This window comes from Pipistrellus hanaki (genome assembly GCF_964339955.1).
Source record: "Pipistrellus hanaki genome assembly, chromosome: 15".
NCBI classification, from domain to species: domain Eukaryota; kingdom Metazoa; phylum Chordata; class Mammalia; order Chiroptera; family Vespertilionidae; genus Pipistrellus; species Pipistrellus hanaki.
This window is the reverse complement of record NC_140517.1, coordinates 40844043-40869399: the sequence shown is the minus strand read 5'-3', so window position 1 is coordinate 40869399 and position 25357 is coordinate 40844043. Positions and strand designations below refer to the sequence as shown.

Below are 25357 nucleotides of genomic sequence, written 5' to 3'. Positions count from 1 at the left end.
GAGAAAAACGTTGATGTGAGAGAGTCACATGGGTTGGTTGCCTCCCACACATGTCCAAACAGCGCTGGGTATCAAGCCCGGAATGGAGATATGTGCTCTTGTCCAGATTGAACCTGAGACCCATAAGTCATCAGGCCCACACTACCCACTGAGCAAAACCAGGTAGGGCAGCTGGGTGGTTGTAACTCACCCTGTGCCCTTGAGGAGTTCCCTGAGCCTCAGTTTCCTCCTAAATGGAGAATTGCTTGGCTGTCTTCTCACACTTCTCTGAGACTCTGACAGGTGAACTGGTTGGGCACTCAATCTGGAGTCTACAGTCAGGAAATCAAATGGATTTTGTTCTTTTTTTAATTTATTTTATTTATTCATTTTAGTATATAAAAATATTTTTATTGATTTCAGAGAGGAAGGGAGAGAAAGAGTGAGAGAAACATCAATGATGAGAGAGAATCACTGATTGGTTGCCTCAGGCAAGCCCCCCTAGTAGAGATCAAGCCTGCAACCCCGGTATATGTCCTGACCGGTATTTGAACTGTGATCTCCTGGTTCACAAGTCAATGTTCAACCACTGAGCCATGCCAGCGGGGCCATTTTAGTATTTTTTTTAATTAAAAAATGTTTAATGTTGACATTATTGTAGGAGACCCCTTCCCTCTTTGCCCTCCTCCACCTCCCACTTCCTTGGCCTTTACCAAGGAATAGTCCATATCCATGGGGTTGAATACCCTGTGAGAGCAGAGGTCCTTTTCATCGTTCCCTCTCCCTTTTGCCTGGTCATGAAACACTAAAACAAAGGAATTTTACAAACATCTATGCCTCATTTTAAATGCATTTTCAGCTTCTGAGACTCAGGGACATTAAGCTGTGAGTCATTGTCCTGTGATTTCAGCTGAGAGATAATCTTGAACTTCATGCTCTCCGGCTTAGAAACACACATGCACTGCCTTGAGGATGTTGATTCTTATCTGGTTGCAGGGGGTGGTGTGAGGGAAGCATATTATATAAAAGGCAGCAGAGGCTGACATTTATCAGTCACAGGAAGGTCAGCAGCTATGGCTCTTCACGCTGGGATCTTTCTTATCTTCGCGGGTGCCTGTGCAATTCTACAAGTGGGCAATTCTGAAAGTGGAGGTAAGGAGGGGAGAGAGGCTTAGACTGAGGTCGAAGAAAGTGCACCAGAAATGGGTTGAATGATAAAATTAATAATAATATATACTTATAAAAGTGTAATACACTTATTAGACCAGCAGACTTTCCAGAGACCTTCTGTTTTTTGTGGTTTTTTTTTTTAAATAAATCGTTATTGTTCAGATTATTACAGGTGTCCCCATAGCTCCCCTCCATCTGATTCCCCACCCCATACCCTTACCCCTGCCACTGTGTTCATCCATAGGTGTAAGATTTTTGTCCAATCTCTTCCTGTACCCATCACACCCTTTCCCCCTGAGAATTGTCAGTCCACTCCCTTTCTATGTCCCTCATTCTTTTATATTCATCAAATCCATTCTGTTCATCAGATTTTTTTATTCACTTGATTTTTAGATACACTTGTTGTTAGATATATATTTGATGTCATTTTGTTGTTCATAATTTTTATCTTTACCTTTTCTTCTTCTTCCTCTTCTTAAAGAATACCCTTCAGCATTTCCTGTAATCCTGGTTTGGTGGTGATGAACTCCTTTAGCTTTTTCTTGTCTGCGAAGCTCTTTATCTGACCTTCAATTCTGAATGATAGCTTTGCTGGGTAGAATAATCTTGGTTGTAGGTACTTGCTGTTCATCACTTTGAATATTTCTTGCCACTCCCTTCTGGCCCGCATAGTTTCTGTTGAGAAATCAGCTGACATTTGTAGGGGTACTCCCTTGCAGGTAACTAAATGTTTTTCTCTTGTTGCTTTCAAGATTCTTTGTCTTTTGCCCTTGGCATTTTAATTATGATGTGTCTTAGTGTGGTCCTCTTTGGATTTCTTTTGTTTGGGGTTCTGTGCACTTCCTGGACTTTTAAATCTATTTCTTTCACCAGGTAGGGAAAGTTTTCTGTCATTATTTTTTCTAATAGGTTTTCAATATTTTGTTCTCTCTCTTCTGGATTCCCCATAATTCTGATGTTGGCATGCTTAAAGTTGTCCCAGAGTCTCCATACACTTTCTTCATATTTTTAGATTCTTTTTTCTTTTTGTTTTTCTGATTGGGTGTTTTTTTTGTTTCCTTATATTTCAGATTTTTGGGTTGATTCTTGAAGTACCTTGATCTACAGTTGAGTTTCTGTATATTCTTTATTTCAGACAGTGATCCTTAATTTCTGATTGGTCCTTTTCTATTTTTTGGGCATTCTCATTAAGGTCCTTGAAAGTCTCACTAAGCTCCTTAGAGGTCTCATCAAGTATCTCGGTAGTTTTTAGAAAATTTTTAAGTAACCTAATAAATGTGGTTTTGAATTCTATGTCCAGTAATTTGCTTTCCTCCATTTCTTTCACTCATGACATGTTTCTTTATCTCCACATTTTGGCTGCTTCCCTGTGTTGATGGAGTGGCTTTGTGTGGTAGGTGACCCACAGGTGCCAGTAGTTCAGCCTCCCCAATCACCTGAGGTAGACACTCTTGGTACAACCCTTGATGGGCTGAGTGCAATGTCTTGGTGTAGTTAAGCTTTAATTGCTATTGGTACACTGGGAGGAATTGACCTCCAGGCTAATTGGCTGTGAGGACCTGCTGTGTCTATAATGGAAGAATTGCTGCGTTGGAAACACACTTATGGGGCAGGACTTATATCAGTGGGCCTTTGGTGCTCATTGAGTCTGCCTCTTGAATGTGTCACTTATGGGTATTAGGAGTTGAAATCTGGTGTCTCACGCTGACCACTTGGTACACTGGCTTCGGATCTCCAATGGTGCAGGTCAGCTATTGTCTGAAGCCACCCAGCAGGAGCTATAGTGATAACTAAAATTTTCTCCCCTTTTGCTTGGGGTTTGGAGGTTTTGGAGCTGTTTGACCAGGGCTGTAGTTTGCTAGGTTAAGGTGTGATAGGGAAGGCCATTCATATGCAAAAGCCGCTGCCTGGTGCTTGGGAGGGATTGTAGATTCTGTGGGTCAGGATCTCAGGGTATCACTAGGCTAGGGCATGGCAAACAGTGATGGCTGCCAGTCATCCCTCTCTGTGTGTCCAACCGTGTCCCCGTGTCCCGCGCCCCAGAACAGTAAACAATTATTCCAGCGCACAGGTCTGCAAACAAGGCCCCCTCACTTTCCAACCTGATGGCAGACAGTCCAGCTTCTCCCCATAGGAGTTTGGGTCCCCTGTGTCTATTCAGAAGCTGGATTTCAGAGTAATCAGGTGTTTGACTCCCTTCAGGTTGAAAAAAGCAACGCCCACCATCAGCCTCATTTATGCACCTTTGTACCTCAGCTTTTCAGCGCTTGTGTACGTCTCAATGCACTTTTCTCTTTCCTTTTAGTTGAAGAACTTCCACTCAGCCAGTTTTCCTGTGGTTCTGGGTGACAGACATTTTGTTTTTTAGTTTTAGTTTTGAAATTGTTGTGCGAGGTAGCAGTTTAGATGTTTACCTATGCCATCTTCTTGGTTCTCTCCAGAGACCTGGACATCCTCCCAGACAAAACTGGGGGCTTGGCTGGCCTGCAAACAACCCTTAAATGGCCCTTGCCCTGCCCAGCCATGCCCCTTCGTGGGGACATGGCAGGCCTGAAGGGGGTGTGGCCAGCCTACAAACTGCCAAGGCCCCTCACCCAGACTGGCCCTGTCCCCAGAGGGACCCAAACCCTGATCTGGTACACCCTTCATGGCAGACCAGCTGTCTCCCACCCTTGCACCAGACCTCTATCTATACTAATAAAATGATAATATGCTAATTAGATTGGGAGACCTTCCAGGAGACTTTCCTGGATGTCCTTCTGGACAAAGCCACAGCGGCAGGGCCGAGGCAGAGGAGGTTAGGGGTGACCATTCCAAGCGGGGAGGGCAGTTGGGGGTGATCAAGCCAGCAAGGGGGACAGTTTGGGGCAAGCAGGTCAGCAGGTAGAGTGGTTAGGGGCAATTAGGCAGGCATGCAGGTGAGTGGTCCTGGATTGCTAGAGTGATTGGGCTTAAACATCCTTCAAGGGGGTCCCAGATTGGAAAGGTTTCAGGCCATGCAGAGGAACACCCCTGTGCATTAAAATTTGTGTACTGGGCCACTAGTATTAATAATAATCCTATATAATATAAACCCACAGACCATAATGGCAGAAGAACCAGAATGACTGCTCAATCAGTCACTATTAGTTGACTGAGCTCATATCAGTCTCTTTTTCCCCTCAGTAGGCTCTGATCGGCAATGGCAGAGGGGGACCTACACAGGGTGGATGGTGGGGCATGTGGGTAGCACCAGGCCAAGCACCCACCCTGCCAGTCACCCCACACACAGAGATTGAAGGGCAGCTGTGGTGGGGCTGGTAAGTGGGCAGGAACAGCCAATCTCTCGGTCCCTCCCCTGGCCATCAGGCTTCCATTGCTGAATGGTGAATGGGGAACTGAGGTGGGTGGTGGCGGGCTGCAGGGCCAGCTGCTGGCAGCCGGAGAAGATGGCCCTGATCACAGGCTAGGCTTGGGGACTGTACCTACCCACGATTTGGTGCATCTTGGCTCCAGTAAATAATAATAATGTTCTTGAGTGTGCCTCAATGGCCAAACACTGTTTTTAAAATCCTCACCGAGGATGTGTTTTTATTGATGTTAGAGAGAGAGGAAGACAGAAAGAGAGAGAGGGGAAGAGAAACATTGATGTGAGAGAGAAACATTGACTAGTTGCCTTCTGTATGGGCCCAAACTGGGGATTGGACCCACTACCTGCATATGTGCCCTAACTGGGTATCGAGCCCTTGACCCTTTGGTGAATTGGACAATGCTCCAACTAACTGAGCCACATTGCCCAGGGTGGCCAAACACTATTAAGAATTTGTTGTTTTTAAACAAGTCTCTGAAGTATAAGCCTTGTCAGCCTTACTCAAAAGCTTATAGTGCTAATAACTATGGATCCCCACAATAGCTGCCTCATTCCTAAATTTGCTTTCCCTGTTCCAGACATGGGACCCTACACTCAGGTTTCATATATTGTTCACAGTGAGTTTTTTATGTAAATAGGGGTACGTGTACGGGGTAACAGGGAAGCCATATTGTCAGGGCAAATGCATGATGAATGTGGTATGAGTTGAGTCCTATTTGGCCATTTAACCCTTAGCTGTCAGTATGATTGCAATGAGAAAGTGTAAGACTCTTACTAATCTAGTATGTCTCGTAGCTTTCTCATGTACCTGTTTCTATTAAAATGGCCTTCAAAATGTGAAGAAAATACAGTGTTGTTAACTATAGTCACTATGCTGTAGAGTAGATCCACGGAGCTCTTACTTGGTGTTTTTACCACATACAAAATTATAATGTTTTAATGTGAAAAAAGTTAGAGCTGCAGAGTATTTATGCCATCAAATGGACTCCAACCATCCCATCCATCTCTCTTCTCCTCCTTCCATCTCCTCTACCCTGTATTTTTTCCAGCTCAGTTGTATCCTGGGATCCTCTCACCTCCAATTATCTCAGACCAGTGGCCTGGTACACAAGTTCATGCACATTGAAAGGAAATTAATTAGAAGAAATATTTTGATATTGCTATTTGCCCTTTCTCTATAATAAAAGTGTTAACCAAATTCACAATCGACAACGACTGTGATTTAGTGAGTGAAGCCAGCAAGAGCTTTGTATGTATCACACATGCATGTGTCAACTTAGCCTTTTATGTATATAGAATAAACTTGCTTTCTGATTTATCTAAACTTTTTTTCAGCCCAGTGAGGCACCCCAAATTTTCTTTTAGGTAATTGTCAGAAACACAGCAGTAAATATCAACATGAAGCAAATTATTATTGTCGATCATGCAGGGAGAATAAGGGTAACATATTTAACTGCAGCAGTGTTTGACTCTATTCTGCACAGTGAGAAAGCCTGAAGTCATTTTCAAGGTCCACCATTTCTTATTTCTTTTCAGTCGGTCAAGTTTCTAAGCTCTCGAAATCTCCATTTCTCTGCTAATGAAAGAAAATACAATTCTACTGAGTCTACTATCTTCCTACTCCAGGACTTCTGTGAGGATCAAATGAGATGAGGCAGAGGAAAACGCTTCACAGACATTTGGTTACAGTATAGTGTTTTTACCTGGCTATAAAGCAAGTCATGTTTCTGAGCTGAAGAAACTGCAAGGAGGCTAATCATCACTAGGGCAAGAAAGCCAGGCCTTGCTATATGTTGTCATTACCTGGTGCCCACAGCGATCATTTCTGGGCTGGTCTGGGCTGTGGGCTGCATGTTTTGCCATGGGGTCTTGGCAGCATTAGCTGCGATTTGGTGGGCTCTCCCTTCGGGGTGGTGCCAGGACCTGTGTTCCACTTGGGAGAATCTTGTGAGTGTTGCTTTGTGGGTGCCAGGTCCATGGTGCCATTCTCTGTGTGTCACACAACTCCTTCATTGAGCGTCTGCCACCTGATGTTTGGTCCGTGTCATAGTGACCTGTTGGATGGATGGAAGGACACTTAGCATATTAGCTGTATATATCCTATATATTAAAATGGTAATATGTAATTTTTTTTATTAAATAATTATCTGTGTACATATTTTAAAATTGCACCCCCCCCACTCCCATACATACCCTCCCTCCCCAGATTTTGTGTCCATTGGTTGTACTTATATGCATGTATACAGGTCCTTCAGTTGATCTCTTATCTCCCCCAGATCTCCCTACCCTCCCGGCTGTAATTTGACAGTCTGCTTGTTGCTTTACTGTCTTTATTTCTGACTTTTGGTTCATCAATTTATAATGTTCTTTAATATCCATAAATGAGTGAGGCCAGGTGGTATTTCTCTTTCATTGACTGGCTTATTTCACTATGCGTGATGTTCTTTAGTTCTATCCAGGTTGCTGCAAATGATGAGAATTCCTTCGTTTTTATGGCAGCATAGTATCCCATTGTGTAGTTGTACCATGGTTTTTAGATCCAATCATCTGCTGACGGGCACCTAGGCTGTTTCCATATTCTAGCTATTGTAGATTTTGCTGCTATGTACATAGGGGTGCATATATCCTTTCTGATTGGTGTTTCTAGTTTCTTAGGATATATTCCTAGGAGTGGGATTACTGGGTCAAATGGGAGTTCATTTTCAGTGTTTTGAGGAAACTCCATACTGTTTTCCACAGTTGTTGCACCAGTCTGCATTCCCCCTGCAGTGCACGAGGGTTCCTTTTTCTCCGCAACCTCGTCAAACTTGTCCTTTGTTGATTTGTTGATGTTGGCCATTCTGACAGGTGTGAGATGGTACGGCATTGATGTATTGATTTGCATCTCTCCAGTAATTAGTGACTTTTAGCATGTTTTCATGTGCCTCTTTGCCTTCCTTCTGTCATCTTTTGAAAATATTCTATTTAGGTCCATTGCGCTTTTTTTTAATTGGATCATTCATCAACCTTTTATTTAGTTGTATAAGCTGTCCGTAGATGTTGGAGATTAAGCCTTTATCAGTGATAACATTTGCAAATATGTTCTCCCATACAGTGGGCTTTCTTGTTGTTTTGTTGATAGTTTCTTCTGCTGTAAAAAAGCTTTTTATTTTGATGTAGTCCCATTTGTTTATTTTCTCTTTAGCTTCCATTGTCCAAGGGGCAGTATCAGTGAAGAAGTTCTTTTTGCATATGTCTAAGATTTTGCTGCCTGTGGATGCCTCTAGTATTTTTATGGTTTAGTGATTATGTTTAAGTCCTGTATCCATTTTGAGTTTATTTTTGTGTATGGTGTAAGTTGGTGATCTAGTTTCATTCTTTTACATGTATCTGTCCAATTTTCCCAACACCATTTATTGAAGAGACTTCCTTGACTCCATTGTATATCTGTGCCTCCTTTGTCAAATATTAACTGAGAATAGTGATTTGGGTTGATATCTGGGTTCTCGATTCAATTCCATTCATCTATATGTCTGTTCTTGTGTCAGTACCAGGCTGTTTTGAGAACAGTGGCTTTGTAATACATCTTGAAGTCTGGAATTGAGATACCTCCTACTTTACTCTTCTTTCTCAAGATTGCTGTGGCTATTTGGGGTCTTTTATTGTTCCAAATGACCTTTTGGAGAGTTCTTTCTAGTTCAGTGAAATATGCCTTTGGTATTTTAATGGGGAGTGCATTGAATGTATAGATTGCTTTAGGAAGTATGGACATTTTGATGATGTTGATTCTACCAATCCATGAACATGGTATGTTCTTCCATCTGTTTACCTTTATCTTTTTTTTCAGTGTCGTGTAGTTTTCTGCATATAGGTCTTTTACTTCCTTAGTTAAGTTTATTCCTAGGTATCTTAATTTTTTTGGTGCAATGGTAAATGGAATTGCTTTTTTAGTCTCTGTTTCTACAAGTTCGCTGTTGGTGTATACAAATGCCATAGATTTCTTGGCGTTAATTTTGTATCCTGCTACATTGCCAAATTCATTTATTAAGTCAATTACTTTTTTAATGGAGTCCTTTGGGTTTTTTATGTACAGTATCATGTCATCTGCAAATAAGGATAACTTTACTTCTTCTTTTCCAATTTGGATGCCTTTTCCTTTAAAAGGGTAATATGCAAATTTTGACCCTATTGGTGGAATTACCAGAATGACTGCTCTACCAATCATATGAGGGGCACTAATCACCTTTTGATCCCTTTCCCTGGCTGACAGGCTCCAATTGCCTGATGTCAAAAGAGAACCAGAGTGGGTGGCTGTAAGGTGCAGGGCCAGCTGTGGGCACCCAGGGAAGACGGCCCTGATTACAGGCCAAACCTAGGGAACATACACACATTAGAGGCATGGCACACAAAATTCGTGCATGGGCTGGGGGGTCCCTCATCCCTGCCTGCACCCTCTCACAATCTGGGACCACTCAGGGGATGCCTAACTGCTGAAGATCATTCCTAAACCAGCAGTTGGACATCCCTCTCACAACCTGGAACCACTGGCTCCTAACCGCTCCTCTGCCTGCCTGCCTGCCTAATCGCCCTGAACCACTCACCTGCCTGCCTGATCACCCCTAACTACTCTGCCTGCCTACCTGATTGCTCCTAACCACTTTGCCAATCTGCTTGATACCCCTAATGGCTCTCCTGCCCTCCTGATCACCCCTAACTGCTTGTCTGTCAGCCTGGTTGCCCCCAATTGCCTCTGCTTGCCTACCTGATTGCCCTTAACCACTTGCCTGCCTTCCAGATTGCCCCTAACCCCTCTGCCTGCCTGATCATTCCTAATCACTGATCTGCCTTCCTGATCACTCCTAACTACTTACCTCCCTACCTGATTGCCCCTAACCCGTCTGCCTGCCTGCCTGATTGCCCCTAATCACCTTTGCTTTGCCGCTGCTGCAGCAGCTTCGTCCAGAAAGATGTCGGGAATGACATCTGGAAAGTTGTTCAGCTGTCCTGTCTAATTAGCATGTTACACTTTTATTAGAAATGTTGGAAAATAATGAAAAGAAAAGTAATAATCAAATCAAACAAACTAATGTTAGGTGGTAACTGCTATCAGCATTCTTCAAAGGTATTTTACATGCATGGACTAAGACTGCCCTCTCAGTAATGGGAGGGGGAGGTGTACCTCTCCCCTCTCTCTCCCCCTAGGTGTTTAGTCATTAAGGTCAAGCCACTGTTAGATAGTGGGGCTGGAGTCTCAGGATCAGGCCTCATTCCAAGGGATGGCGTTCTACTCAGGGAGCCTGTTCAAGAAGCAGGGGCAGGACTGAGTGGGGACAGAGGTTATTCAAACAGAAAGAAATAGGCACATGCGTTGCAGAGAGGTGAGCTTTGCCACCAGTAAGTTCAGTGATGCAGTTGAGAGAATTCATTCAAGCCAAGATGCCTTGGCCACGAAGCCCTCTCTGGTTTCCATAGTTTTCCTCCTCAACCTATTCAAGTGCCAAAGTTGGTGCTCACTGAAACTCATTTTGTTACCCCATGAATGTGGATTGTAATTGGGCTTCTGATCGATGTGAGGCAGAATATTACCAATAACAAGGAGACATCACCTGTGTTGATAAAGGTGACATGGACTTAGATTTTTAGTGTTGAATCGGGAGAAGCCGCAGCTCCAGACACAACAAGTCAGCACAGTATAAAGAATTATGATCCTAGCCCTGGCTGGGTGCCTCCGTTGGTTGGAGGGTCAGCAAAAGGTTGTGGGCTCAATTTGATGTCAGGGAACATACTTATAGGTTGCCGGTTTGATCCCCTATCTGGACGTGTATGGGAGACAACTGAGGGATGTTTCTCTCTGTGTCTCCCTTCATCTCTTCTTGTCTGTCTAAAAATCAATAAAAACATATCATTGGGTAAGGATTAAAAGAAATTATAATCCAAAATCATGCTGCTTTGTGGTCTGGCAAACTTATCTGTCTCCTGGAACTCCAAAGCCCACAAGAAATAAATGTCTCTGGGTAAATAATGTTAAGGGACATTACTACTATCACAGGATAGGCACCAGGCCATATGGATCTGGACACCCCTAGAGCTTAGCAGGGGGCTCCGGCCACCCAGGCCCTTTATCGGGGTGGGCTGGCTTGAACAGAAACGTAACCAGAATCACCGCAGAGCAAATGGTCCCTAGGAGTTGTGAGGAGAATAATGCCTGCTTCTTTTTTTTTTTTTTCCAGAAAAACCCTGTGCTTTCCCGTTTACCTATCGTGGCACAAAATTTTTTGATTGCACGACACTTTACGCTCCACACATTTGGTGTTCTCTAGACCCGGAATACTCAAATGCATGGAAATATTGCAAAGATGATGGTAAGCATGTGAGGAGCGTGTGGGGGATCTCCATAATTGTCTCCTATTGGAATCCTCTCCTCACCCAGCTCTCGGTGTTCCATTCACGTCCCCTTTCTCTTGCTAAGATGAAGACAATCTCACCACAGCTAATTTCCACACCCTTTGCTTCTACTTTTCAGACCGTCCCCCATGTGCCTTCCCCTTTATCTACAATGGCAAATTGTATACAGAATGCACAACTGATGGGAGTAAGCATAATAAGACGTGGTGCTCACTCACTGAAGACTACGACAGGGATGGAGCTTGGAAGAAATGCTAGAAGTTCTAGCACAGGGTAAGAGCGCCTGGGGAGCAGGAGAAAAGACAGGGATAAGTAGGGAAAAACAGAGCTGGATAGAGATATGGAGTCAGGTGATATGGAGAGGACTGAGGAGACGTGGAGAGGTCTGGGGAGGAGGAAGGGGACTGGAGGAGGGGTGACGAGCAGTGGTTTAGACAGGAAAGAAAAGGGGAGAAAATAAAAATAAAAGACAAAGAGAGATGCAAAAAATGGAGAGAGGAGAATTAGAAAAGGAAGAAGAAACAGAGATTGCAGATAACACATGGAAGGAAGGATTGGGGAGGATTAGGGATAAGAGAAAGTAGAAGGAGAGAAGGCGGGAAGGGAAGAGAGAGTACAATGCACAGTCTTTTTTAAAAAAATATATTTTTGTTGATTTTAGAGAGGAAGGGAGAGGGAGATAGAGGTAGAAACATCAATGATGAGAGAGGATCATTGGTTGGATGCCTCCTGCATGATTCACAATGAAGATTGAGCCCGCAACCTGGGCATGTGTCCTTGACCTGAATTGAACCTGGGACCCTTCAGTCCACAGGCTGATGCTCTATCCACTGAGCCAAACCAGCTAGGGCAAATGCACAGTCTTTTGAGGGAGTGTGAGAGAGCCAGAGTAGGGAGTAGTGCTGGCAGAGAGCAGGAAGAAATGGAGAAAAGAAACACTCCAGGTGGCTGATTGGAAGAAATAAATAGAACTCATTCACATTGACATCAAGACCCTGTTTCATGTCTCTTGACAGACCCTAAGGACAGCCATGGATCCAGTCAAGACTTAGAAACAGAAGGGCAGAAAGCCAAGACATCTCAAGCATGGAAGGCATTCTCTGAGTCACAGAGGTGACATCCTTTCCCTGCAACTCAAGCCACCTTGCCCAGCAATAAAATGATTTCTCTGCAGGCAGGACTTTGTTATCCTTTCCTGAAAGAAACCATCTTTCAGGTGGGAGGTGGTCTGCATGACCGCTGGACCTCACAGGATCTTCACATCCGGCCCTCTCCTCCTCCAGACCCTGAAGCATCAGCACACATCATAGCTGTCTTTTCTGTGGCCTTGATTGATTGGCAAAGGTGTGGAGAGGCCACTGGGGCAAGAGGGGCCCTGAGGCCAGAAAGGTCTGTTGCCTGCCATACATGGTTTGTCTTTCCTGACTTCACTAAAATTTTATTTCTTTCTGGAGATATTCACTGACTCCTTAAACAGAAGGATCTCTGGTCATGTTCTCTCAGCCTTTCATTCTTTATTTGCAATTCAACTGCCCATTTCCCCGGGGGGTGGGGGGACAGTGGAGTCTAATCATTGGGAAGACAAGATGGGCTGTGTTGTTAGTCCTGGCATCCATCTGAAGTGCAGAACCTAACACATACTTGGCCCTCAGACACTTTTCAAAAGGCATATATTATTGAAAGAGTCTTTCAATAAATAGTTGGGTGCCAATGAAACACAAATTCACAGGTGCCAGAAATAAAGGGCCTGGAAACCGGAGCCTAACCTGTGTTCCAGGGCCTGAGCAGCCCAGAGAGATGTACCAGTGGCTGTGGGAGCTTTAAGTCGCTAGTGAGGTCACCGCTCATGGCCTATCTAATGCTGGGGTTAGTAATTGAGATTATAACTTAAAACTGAGTCATTATAAGGGCGATCAAGTTAACGAACTTCGAAAATCTCATGTGTTCCCAGAGAAGCAAGAAGGAAATTGAAATGGATTATAAGGAAACATGTATTCAAAAACTTATACTAAGTATCAGTAAAACAGCAGACCTGTGCTGTCTGATCTACGCCCCCCAACCTCCATGCCCACCACCCACTCCAGCTCTGTATGAGGAAAGTAACATTATGAGTGGACCGAGCCACAAAGATAGATTCCCCTTCTCCTGGCTCCCAGTTAAGGACTATAGGAAGCATAACTTCCAGTGGGAACGGCTGCCAGCCTTACTCAACCCTGCAGGTCCACGGGTCAGAGGGTAATTTCAGAGAGGTGTGATTGACAGGTTAGGGACTTTTCCCTCCATGTAGATGTCACACATCGGTTCCAGGCTCCCCCCAGCGATAACAGGCTCAGAATACTGGGCTCTCTGTCACTTTTGCCCCAGCTTGTTTGTAGTGAAGATTTTCCATGTTGGGAGAAGCAATTCATGAAGGCCAGGGTCTACTAACCCCTGCCTAGTGCCCTGTGTAGAAAGCAGAGGGGGCATTCTGAGGAAAGCCCTCCACTGTCCTTGCCTCCAGTTCTCAAGCTGGTGGCTCAGAGACAAAATAAGAACAAAGCTTTGCTTGGCCAGTGTGGTTCAGAGGTTGAGTGGTGACCCATGCACCAGGAGGTCACCAGTTCCATTCCCAGTCAGGGCACATGCCTGGGTTTCAGGTTCTATCCCCAGCAGAGGGTATGCAGGAGGCAGCTGATGTTGATGTTTCTCTCTCATTGATGTTCTATCTCTTTCCTTCTACCTTCCTCTCTCTCTCAAAAAAAAAAAAAAAAAAAAAAAAAATCAATCAATAAAAATACCCCCAAAATGGGGATGCGGCCTAAAGGTTCCTAATATAAGGCTACAATAAGATTTAACTTTGGATAGTGGGCACATGGTGACATAGGCAGATCTAGTAACATTGGAACACACACCTAAAACTTATTATGTCATGTTGACCAATGTCACCCCAATCAATTTAATAAATGTAAAAATATTTTAAAAAAAGAACAGGGTGTTTCAACGTTCTTCCCTAGAAATGTATTTTATTTGGGATAGAAATTTGTGGAGGGAGTTCATGGTGAAGGGCTGTCTTGTTAAAAATGAAGATGGTGGTGGTGGTCACCAATGAAGAGGAGCTGGGAGGCTCCATGACAAACTCACCCCCAGGCTAGCTGTTGAACTAGGGAGAACTAGGGAAAGTGACAGCTGATAGGAGTCCTCCTGGCTCAGAACTAACCTCCAAGCCAGCCTCAGAAACAACCCTACCTGAATTAAAAAAAAAAATCTATCTTTATGGTTTAAAGTATTGTAAACTTTATTGTTTAAAGTATTCACCCCTCCCTTGTTGTTGGGAGCCATCGGAGTTGAGACAAGCAACTCTGTCTTAAGGAAATAGAGTTAAGTTCCTTCTAGCAGAAGTTATGCGGTGCCCTGAGGGTTTGGCCAGAAGCTAAAGATTAACCTGCCTCTTAGAATCTCTGCAACTTCCCCTTCCTGATCTTACCCCATAGCTAGCCCAGCCTTGGAATGTTACACCTTGGAATGTTATGCCACCCTGGCAGTTAGCCAATCCTGTTTTGCCAGATATCTTACCACCTTGTCACTCAGTACCTAAACCAATTATACACTGCCAAAGACCCCTCTGAGTAGGCAATCCTGCCCCCCTTTGTTCCTGCTGTATGTATACTGCCATTTCAAAAAATAAAGTTTGAGGCTTGATCAGAACTTTGTCTTGCCTCCATTTCTTCACGTCTCCTGTCCTTTATCATTCCCCTCTAGGTGCCTCCTCGCCCCCACGTTGGTCGGGACACCTTGTCATTCCCTCTTCCCCACTCCTGTCCCCCAGCCTTCACCCCACTATTGTCTGTGTCCATGGGTTAAGAATATCCAAGATAATAAAAGAGTAATATGCAAATTGACCATCACTCCAACACAAAATGGCTGCCCCCATGTGGTCAAAGATGGCTGCCCTCATGTGGAAACAAGATAGCCACCACAAGATAGTCAGCAGGGGAGGCAGTTGTGGGTGATCAGGCAAGCAGGGGAGGGCAATTGTGGGTGATAAGGCCAGTAGGGGAGGGCAGTTGGGGGGGACCAGGCCTGCAGGGGAGTGCAGTTGAGGGGAATCAGGGTGACAAGGGAGGGCAGTTAAGGGTTATTGGGCCAGCAGGGGAGGGTAGTTGGGGGTGACCAGGCCTGCAGGAGAGGACAGTTAGGGGAGGGTAGTTAGGGGCAATCAGGCTGAGAGGGGAGCAGTTAGACATCAATCAGGCTGGCAGGGGAGTGGTTAGGGGGTGATCAGTCTGGCAGGCAGAAGCGGTTAGGGGCAATCAGGAAGGCAGGCAGGTGAGTGGTTGTGAGCCAGCAGTCCTAGATTGTGAGAGGGGTTTCAGATTGGAAAGGGTGCAGGCTGGGCTGAGGGACACCATCTGTGCTAGCGCCTCCCCATCCCCACCTTACCCCCTTACCCCCCACACAAATTTCATGTACTGGGCCTCTAGTGCACATATAAGTTCTTGCTTGATCTCTTCCCTCCTTCCATTCTTTCTTAGGATCCTCCATGACTCTGGATCTATTTTGTCAGTGTATTTTGTTCATTAGATTCCACATGTGAGTGAACTCATGTGATATTTGTTCGTTGACTGACTTATTTCACTTAGTATACTACTCTCCAGGTTCCTCCACGCTGTCCCAAAGGGTAAGAGATTTTTCGTTTTTACAGTTGCATAGTATTCCATGGTATAAATGAACCATGGCTTTTTTATCCACTCAACTACTGATGGGCATTCAGGCTATTTCTAGATCTTAGCTATTGTAAATCGTGCTTCTATGAGCATAGGGGTGCATACATTCTTTGTGATTGGTGTTTTGAGTTTCTTAGGATATATTCCTAGAAGCGGGATCATTGGACCAAATGGGAGTTCCATTTTTAATTTTTTTAAAAATATATTTTATTGATTTTGTACAGAGAGGAAGGGAGAGAGATAGAGAGTTAGAAACATCAATGGGAGAGAGTCATGGATCAGCTGCCTCTTGCACACCCCCTACCGGGGATGTGCCTGCAAGCAAGGTACATGCACTTGACTGGAATCGAACCAGGGACCCTTCAGTCCCCAAGCCGACGCTCTATCCATTGAGCCAAATGGGTCCCGGCCATTTTAAATTTTTTGAGGAAACTCCATACTGCTTTCCACAGTGGCTGCACCAGTCTGTATTCCCACCAGCATTGTACTAGGGTTCTCTTTTCTCCACATCCTTGCCAGCACTTGTCATTTATTGATATGTTGATGGTAGCCATTCTTATAGGTGTGAGATGTTACCTCATTGTCATTTTAATTTGCTGTTTTCAGAAGAAATAGAAACATAGGCATACAGAATTAAAATGATCAGGACCACAGATTGGCTGCTGCTGCTGCTGCTTCAAGGTAGATCTTTGTAGCTAAGTTGGTTAGAGCCTGGTCCCCATAGCCAAGGTTGTGGGTTCCAGCCCTGGTCAGGGTACAGGTAAGGGTCACCCAATGTATGCATAAATAAGCGGAGCAACAAATCAATGTTTCTCTCTCTCCCCCTCTCCCTCTCTCTAAAAAAATAGATAAATAAATAAAAAAGAAGGTGGTTCTTCTGGGGAGAGGGGTGGAGGGGGCAAAGTGAGGCCCCAGGGATCAGGGTCCCCTCACTCCCTACAGAAAAAGGAGGGAAGTGATTCTTGCCCTGGGGGAGGGGGCTGTGGGAAAATCTCTTCCAACCTGAGCAAAGGGGGCATGTGGGAAGACCCTGCTCTGGTCAGAAGAGGAGAGGGGGAGGGGCTTGTGGGAAGGGATCCCTCGCTGGGCCTACTCATCTGTGGGAAAAATTCTCCCATCCTGAGAGGAGCAGTGTGGGAAGGTGCTCCCCATTCCTGGCAGAGTTCTCCCAGGGCTTCCGGTCAGGGATCCCCCACCTTGGGCCTCGGGCGCCGTGGGGAAGATGCCCCCACTGTGGGCATAGGGGGCTTGAAGGAAAGGGACACCATGTCTCCCGTGACCCCATATTTGTGGGACGCTTCTCCTTACTCCTGCCCTGGGAAAGGATGTGCAATAGGAACTTCTGGTCCCAGGGAGCCAGGGCAGGGGAAGGGGCGCCCTCTGTCGGGGAGGGGCGGGAGGAGGCTCCAGCAGCAGCCCACTGTGCCCCCTTCCCCAGGAGCGCGGGCGCTGGAGTGCTACAGCTGCATGCAAAAGGCCAAGGACCTGTGCTCCCTGCAGAAGACCAAGACCTTGAGGTGCGCCCAGGGCATGGAAGTCTGCACGGAGGACTTGGGCGTGGTGGAGACCAGTGAGTGGGGCCCCCGGGTCCATGTGCCTGCTCCTCCAACAGGCCCTGCCCCCTGGCCTTGGCCACACCCCTCAAAGCAGAGCCCCGCGCCCTCCCTCTCTGCCTGGCCCAGGCCTCAGAGCGGGGCGGGCTGGGAGCTGAGAAGAAGTGGGTGAACTTGGGAGATCCAGGATCTGGGACCCTGTCCCCTTCAGGAGCACGCCCTATCCATGTCTGTGCCACCACCACTTCCCTAACCCAGAAGGTTCTCCTCGCCAACCCAGCCTCGCCTCTCCAGGGGGCCCTTGCGATGGGGTTTCTGTAGAGGTTTTCTAGGTGCCCTAGGCAGAGGCTGGGAAGCTCAGACCCACCACCCACTCCTGTCTGAGGGACAGCTCCCAGGAGGCCCGCCCTTCTACATCCTGTGCCTTTTTGTTGCCCTTCTTATAGCCACCCCTTCCCCCCACATTCCTCCCTGCTTCCGGGGCGCCCCCTCCATTCTGTCCACTCTGCCTGCCTGGCAGCCCCTGGATTCAACTTGTGGAAGCCCCGCCCCTCCGTGGGTCAGGCTTTCCTCGGATGGGCCCTTTCTGAGGGCCCCAGCTCCTCTGACCCCCCCCCCCCCTCCCTCCCCGCAGTCCAGGGGCAGTTCTTGGTGGCGGTGCGTGGCTGCAGCTCTGGCCTCCCGGGCAAGAAGGACCGCGTCCTGGACCTCTTCAGGCTGCTGGCCTCTATCCAGCTGCAGCAGTGCGAGCAGGACCGCTGCAATGCCAAGCTCTCAACCTGTCCGCGGCGCTCACCCCCGCAGGTGCGTGGGGGGGTGGGCGGGGCGGGGTGTAAGGGGCTGGAGCCATGGCCCCTGGTGGCGCTGGCCAGCCCGCTGCCAGGGAGCACAGTGGGGCGGGGGAGGGGGGCCAGAGGCAGCCCCCAGGCCGAGCTGCTGTGGCACCCATGGGCAGTGCGCCAGGGGCGGGCTCACAGGGCGGAGCTAGAGGCCGAACCAGGGTTGGACGAGGTGGGGAGACTTGGGTTGAAGCTACCCCAGGCAGGGGTGTGCTTTGCGACCACCTTTATGAGGAATGGAAAATAACTGACCTTGCCTGGAGGGTAGAAAGTTGCTACTAAGGCCAGATCAACAGTCTGGGGTAGTCAAGGCTAAAAGAACAGGACATACCAAGAAGGGAGATTAGTCCATCTGGCCGATGCATGCAACCATAGAAACGACCTCCACCCCCCTTTTTCTGAAATGTATAAAAAAAGCTGGATTTATAACTGCTGTTGCTGTTTCTGCCTGCTCCATCCTGGCGGTGGCAGCCCAGATTCGAATCTGTAATAAATTTGTTATTTGACTCCGCAATTTGGAGTTGTTTCCCGGGTAGGGGTCTCTGCCTCTTGGGTGGTCTCTTCTCCATTCAACACTTAAAAAAAATTTTTTTTTTAAAAGGCCAAAACCAGTTTGTCTCAGTGGATAGAGCATCAGCCTGCGGACTGGAAGGTACCAGGTTCGATTCCGGTCAAGGGCATGTACTTTGGTTGCAGACACATCCCCAGCAGGGGTTGTGCAGGAAGCAGCTGATCGATGTTTCTAACTCTCTATTCCTCTCTGTAAAAAATCAATAAAATATATTAAATTAAAAAATATATATATTTTATTGATTTTTTACAGAGAGGAAGGGAGAGGGATAGAGAGTTAGAAACATCGATGAGAGATAAACAGATCAGCTGCCTCCTGCACACCCCCTACTGGGGCTGAGCTCACAACCAAGGTTCATGCCCTTGACCAGAATCTAACCTGGGACCCTTCAGTCCGCAGGCAACGCTCTATCCACTGAGCCAAACTGGTTTCAGCAAAATATATTAAATTTTTAATATATATATATTTGATTTCAGAAAGGAAGGAAAGAGGAAAAGAAACAACAAAGATGAGAATCATTGATTGGCTGATTCCTGCACGCCTGGGGATGTGCCCTTGTCTGGAATTGAATCCTGGAACCTTTAAGTCCGCAGGCAGAATCTATTCACTGAGCAACACCAGCCGGGGCTGGAGCCTGCTTGTCCCCTTCCTCACCTCCGCTCGCTCCCTCCCTTGTAGTCAATGAGAGTGCATAGGAGCCCAAGTGCTACAGCTGCGTGGGGCTGAGCCGCGAGGCCTGCCGGGGCGCCGCACCGCCCCTCGTGGCCTGCTACAAGGCCAGCGACCGCGCCTACCAGGGCTGCTTCGACGGCAACGTCACCCTGACGGCAGGTGAGCGGTGGCCGGGGCGGGGCGGGTATCTGCAGCCCCTCTGAGGCCTCCAGGACAGCGGAAGCCCTTGGCGCACAGGGTCCCCCCACCTCCAATGCACGCCTGGCACTCTTGGCCTAAGTTCTTGTCTTGTGTTCAGAAATGCAGTCCTATGGCACCGGGATAGGGATGCTTTCTGTCCTAGTTTTTTTGTTTTGTTTTTTAATTATTAATTTTTAAATATATATATATATTATTGATTTTTTACAGAGTGGAAGGGAGAGGGATAGAGAGCCAAAAACAGATGAGAGAGAAACTTCCATCAGCTGCCTCCTGCACACCCCGCACTGGGGATGTGCTCTAAACTAAGGTACATGCCCTTGACCAGAATCAAACCTGGGACCCTTCAGTCCTCAGGCGATGCTCTATCCACTGAGCAAACCGGTTTCGGCTTAGTAGTGTTTTTTTGTTTTTGTTTTTGAGATGCATTTCCATAGAGGCATGCTGAGGGCAGAACACAGGGATGTGCTAGAGGGAAATGTTTGTTTTTTTAACTTTATTTCCACATGATTATGCTTACAGAAATACACTCATATTGGTTAATAGAATGCAATTTACGTTTAATTTATTTTACATGATTTGGACCAGAAACTTGATACATGCTTCAAATTATTTTAAAAAAGAAAAGGAAAAAAGATTTGCAATATTTTATTTTTCATCCATTACAAGTGTATATAAAAGATCCTCTAAAGCTATGGGAAATGTTTTTAAACCTTGAAGCGACTACCCAGGCATTGCGGGGTGCAGGGGGGGAAGATTGTGGTTCTGAGGGGTTAGGGTGCCCCCCAAAACCAGAGAGGTGCAGGTCAGCCTCCAGGCCTCTGCCCCGGGGCATCATGGGAGATGTAGTTCTTTAATCCCTCTCCTCCCTCCCCCCTCCCCCGCCAGGTGTATTAGATGTAGCTCTCACTCTAAGACTAACTATTGGGGTGTGAAGGGGGGGCAGGAGGGAGGGAGGGAGGGGACTTTTGCTCTTTTGCTGTAGGAAATGGGATCCGTCCTAAGCCAAGGACCAGGACAGTGTTTCTCCGAGTGGGGCCTGAGCTGAGACTTCTGGCTCAGTTGGAACCCCTTGGCCCCTGGTTTGGGAGGTTTTTGCCTCTAAGCTAAGGTGACCAGATCGTCGAGGTGTTGGCGGCACAGTGTTGATTTCTAACAATTTTTCCCGCGTCCCGCGGCGTTTTTAAAAGAGTCCCGATTTTTTGGAAAGAATCTTTCCAAGTCTCGCGGCGATTTAAAAAGTCCCCATTTCCAAAAATCGGGACTTTTTAAAAATGACACGGGGGAAAATTGTTAGAAATCGGGACTGTCCCGCCCAAAGCAGGAAGATCTGGTCACCTTACTAAGCTGCACTCTGCCCCGTCTTCAACTCCGGCCTGTGTGTGTGTGTGTGTGTGTGTGTGTGTCCCCTACAGCCAACGTGACGGTGTCCTTGCCGGTCCGCGGCTGCATCCAGGACGAGTTCTGCACCCAGGAAGCCATGAACGGCCTGGCTTCACGCTCAGCGGCTCCTGCTGCAAGGGCCCCCGCTGCAACGCCGACCTCCGCAGCTAGACCTTCTTCTCGCCGCGCATCCCGCCGCTGGTGCTGCTGCCCGTGCCCCAGACCACGACCTCCGCCCCGGCCATGACCTCCGCCCAGGCCGCCATCTCCTCCACCGCCACCGCCACCGCCACCGCCTCCGCCGCCCCCCGCGCGCCCACCAAGCCCGTCTTCTCCGCCAAGCCCAGCCCCGCCTCCGCCAGCCTCACGCCGCCCAGGGAGGTCGCACCAGTGACCCCGCTCACAGAGGAGGGGGCCAGCCTGGCCGCAGGCGCCGCGGGCCACCAGGACCGCAGCAACAAGGAGCAGCGCCCCACCAACAAGTGGTCCCACAACGGGGGCTCGGCAGCGCCCTCTGCCGGCCTGGCGGCCCTCCTGCTGGCCGTGGCCGCCCGCACCCTGCTATGAGCCTCTGCACTGGGAGCCTGCTCCCTGCTCCCTGCCCTCCTGCCCCTGGGACCCTCTCCTCCCGCTCCCGCCACCGGACTGGTCTGGCCCAGCGTCCCCTCCCCTCCCCCGTTTCTTCCACTGACCTCAGCCCCCAGCTTCCGCTGTGCTGGTCTGTGGCTTTGGGATATAAAGGGAAACCCTTGTACATACATACTTACCCTCCGGGGCTTGCTAGCTTTTTGACACAGCAAATGGGCCTCCCTCCTTCTCCTCCCCTCCTCCTCTTCCTCCTCCTCCTGGTCCCCTTCTTGTCATGAGGATGGAAGTGGTTAGAAGTGCCACAGGGACTGTGGGAGAGACAGCGAGGAGCTCTCCCATAGCCGCCCTGGAAGATGGGGGGCAGTGTTGGGGGGATAACGGGGTCCCTCCTCTGCTGGCTGCAGGCCCCGCCCCGCATCTCCATGGGAATGGTCTCAGCCTCTGTCTTCCTTCCTGGACTGTGAGCTTCTCAAGGGCCAGGGGCCTCGCCTTCTGCCTCTGTGCGGTCCTTCAGCCTCTGTGCGGTCCGTTTCTGGAACATAAAGCCTTAATAAACGGATTTCTTTGTACAGTGTTCCCAAGGAGTCCTCTCTACCTCCTTTCTGACAGGAACGCCTGGAAGCTGAGCTAGGGAGGAAAGGCCAAGACCTTTCACTGAGGAGCTGAGATAGCCCGGGAGGAGTCTGGTTTGAACTCCTCTCTTTTTCATTGTTTTTTAAAATATGTTTTTATTTGACTTCAGAGAGGAATAGTAGGAGAGAGAGATAGACACATCGATGATGAGAGAGAGTCATGGATCGGCTGCCTCCCTCATGCCCCTTGCTGCTGCAGTCAAGCCTGCAATCTGGGCCTGTGCCCTGACCCGGAATCGAACCATGGCCTCCTAGTTCCTAGACTGAAGCTCAACCACTGAGCCACACCGGCCTGGCTGTTATTTCTTTTACCTTTTTGTCTCTGACACCTTTCGGAGAATGGATGTTTGCCAGGTATTTTATTCATTATTGTTTTTTTAATTTTTATTTATTGATTTTAGAGAGAGAGAGGAAGGGTGGCAGAGAGAGATTGTTGTTCCATTTATTTATGCATTCTTTGGTTGATTCCTGTCTGTGCTCTGAATGGGGATCTAACTTGCAACCTTGGTGCATTGGGACAGTGCTTTAAGAGCTACCCTGCCGGCTGCCTGATGATTATTTATTTATTTATTTATTTATTGTTGACATTATTACAGATGTTTCCCACTCCCCTTCTCCTCCCCCTCTGCTCCCTCCACCCAGACCGCCCTCCCTCCCTGCCTTCCTCCCTCCCCCCACCCCCCCACCCCAGCCCCACTGCCAGCTGTGTCCATGGGCTATGCATATATGCTATGGCCAGGTATTTTTAAAAGCACCCATGGTTTCCTGGTTCCAGGCTCTGTGCCAAGCACTTTCCACACACCACTGACTGTTCAGAGCCTTCCTGCAATACAGTATCTGCATTTTGTTTTCCAACTTTGATTATAAAACATTTCACACCTACAGACCACTGGTCAGAGTGAGTCAGCAACAGTTGGAGGGAAAACTTAGCCAGCTGGCATTTCCTCCCCTCATTCTTATCTTCAATCTCTCTTTTTTTTAAATCCTTTCATCTGTTCTCACCTGCCTGTTATTCTTTCCTAGTCTCCACCCTGCCTCTGACCCATCTCTCGGGAGCATGGATTCAGTTGTGCGGGTACTGTAATCCTAATTGCTTCGATGCATGTCATAACCCAGGAGCTCTCCAACAGGCTGAGTCAGAATTGTGCTGGAATCAGTGTCTCTCCTTGGCTGGCTTCGGCCAGTAAATCCATTCCGGAGAAGAAAGCGACCAGTGAAAGTTTATAGGTACCGTCAGGTGTCACGACCATGGACTAAAACCCAAGCTGGGGGTTATGGGCTAATTAATGGGCTTTTCTTTCTGGAGTAAATTTTTTAAATATTTGATTGATTTTTTTACAGAGAGGAAGGGAGAGGGATAGAGAGCTAGAAACATCGATGATGAGAGAAACATTGACCAGCTGTCTCCTGCACACCCTTCACCGGGGATGTGCCCACAACCAAGGTACATGTCCTTGACGGGAATCGAACCTGGGACCTTTCAGTCTGCAGCTGACGCTCTATCCACTGAGCCAAACTGGTTTCGGCTTTCTGGATTAATCTATAGGAAAATATGACGGTGCCACTTCAGTCAAAGCACAGCTACGTGTGGTTGTTGACAAGGTACCTGATGGGATGTGCTCGTGCGTTCGGCATGGAGTGAAAGGGCATCCGGAATATCGCAGCCCCCCTTTGGAAGGAGTGATTGCTAAGCGCTGTCCAACAATCTCCAGACTCCTCCCTGCCCCGCACAACTGCCAGTGTGTGCTGTGCACCGTGGGAGCCGGGAGCACTGAGCACAAGCGATGGTGTGAGACTGCAGCGTTTTAATTTTATGTGGATTAGCTTACATTTAGATTAGCGTGTGGCTGCCGTGTTGGGCAGCGAAACATTAGATGGACAGCTGGAGTGTTGGCCAAACTGGAGGGCTGTCTTCGCATAACTGGGTTCAATGAACAAATAATGGCTCTTGATTTGGGCTCTAAGCACAGCAGCATTGCTCCCTGACCGTGCAGGACTGTTCTCAGGGACTAGTCGCTGCTTTTCTTTTCTTTTTTACTTTTTAAAAAAATATATTTTTATTGATTTTTTTATAGAGAGGAAGGGAGAGAGATAGAGAATTAAAAACATGGATGAGAGAGTCCTCGACCAGCTGCATCTTGCACATCCCCTACCGGAGACGTGCCCGCAACCAAGATACATGCCCTTGACAGGAATCGAACCCGGGACCCTTCAGTCTACAGGCCGATGCTCTATCCACTGAGCCAAACCGGTTTCGGCTAGTCGCTGCTTTTCAACATCAGCATGACCATGGGCCGGCCATTTCCCTTTTCTGAGCCTTCATTTCACAGCAGTCCAAGGAGGGATAATGACATCCCTTTTGCAAGGTGTTGTGAAGTTCCAGGCTGGCCCCGCCTTTCTCTGGCTGTGTGACCTGAGTTGCTTAATCTTTCTTGGCCTCCATTTCTGCAACGTTAAGACGGACATTAACATCACCTTCCTTCTACAGTAGTTATGAGGATTAAACAATATCTGCACAGTACTTAGGTGTGATACAACCTATATGGTGTGTGTTTGCTCTTGTTATCCTCTCGAGAGGACTGGGCAGGGATCATTCAGTAAGCCTCTGCCGGTGGTGTTGGGGCTTATCTCTTTACTGTTTCTCTTGGGATTTATTTTTCTTAAAACCATAGCTGATATTTTTTTAAGCAAGGATATTTTTTGTGTGCTGCTCTTGTTTCAGGTTCACAAACATGTTTTATACTGGTCTTAATATAAAGAGATTTCGTGCCTGGCCAGAGTTGCTCAGTGGTTGAGCATACACCCAGGAACCAAGATGTCACTGATTGATTCCAGTCAGGGCGCATCCCTGGGTTTCGGGCTCAGTCCCCCATAGTTGGCATGCAGGAGACAGCTAGATGATGACGTTTCTCTCTCATAGACGTTTTTATCTCTTTTTCCCTATCCCTTCCTCTCTCTCTAAAAAAATCAATAAAAACATAAAAAAAAAACACTCCACAAAAACGTTTCTTCCTATATATGCTCAAACAAGTTTTTAAAGCATTGCTTTAGCCCTGGCCGGTGTGTTCAATGGTTAGAGCACTGGTCCTCACATGAAGGGGTCTTGGGTTCAATTCCTGGTCACGAGACGTTTCTCTCTCTCTTAAAGGACAACTTCAAACATAAAAGAGATTAGCATTGGTAAGTTTCTCTATCGAATCCTCACACTCCATTCAAGTGTCACCAGTTGTCCCAATAAATGGCCTTCACAGTATTAAAGAACAAAAATTTAGTCGAGTAAATTTACTTATTAAAATTATGTCATGCAGATTTTTTGTTTTAGTTTTTTTTTAATAT

General features: G+C 47.3%; 1 protein-coding gene and 1 pseudogene across 2 annotated transcripts in view; both read left to right on the top strand.

The window, feature by feature from the left end:
• Nucleotides 1-12052, top strand: part of LOC311609975 (ly6/PLAUR domain-containing protein 3-like) — a 187928-nt gene extending 175876 nt beyond the window's left edge. The window contains exon 4 of the transcript XR_014792868.1: nt 11907-12052. The gene's annotated coding sequence lies outside the window, so the exon portion shown is untranslated. The remainder of the gene's footprint in view (nt 1-11906) is intronic.
• Nucleotides 1-21958, top strand: part of LOC311633877 (ly6/PLAUR domain-containing protein 3-like) — a 238827-nt pseudogene extending 216869 nt beyond the window's left edge. The window contains exons 2-5 of the transcript XR_014797091.1: nt 17024-17155; nt 17773-17942; nt 19227-19379; nt 20834-21958. The product of XR_014797091.1 is annotated as a ly6/PLAUR domain-containing protein 3-like (transcript). The remainder of the gene's footprint in view (nt 1-17023; nt 17156-17772; nt 17943-19226; nt 19380-20833) is intronic.
• The last annotated feature ends 3399 nt before the right edge of the window (nt 21959-25357 follow it).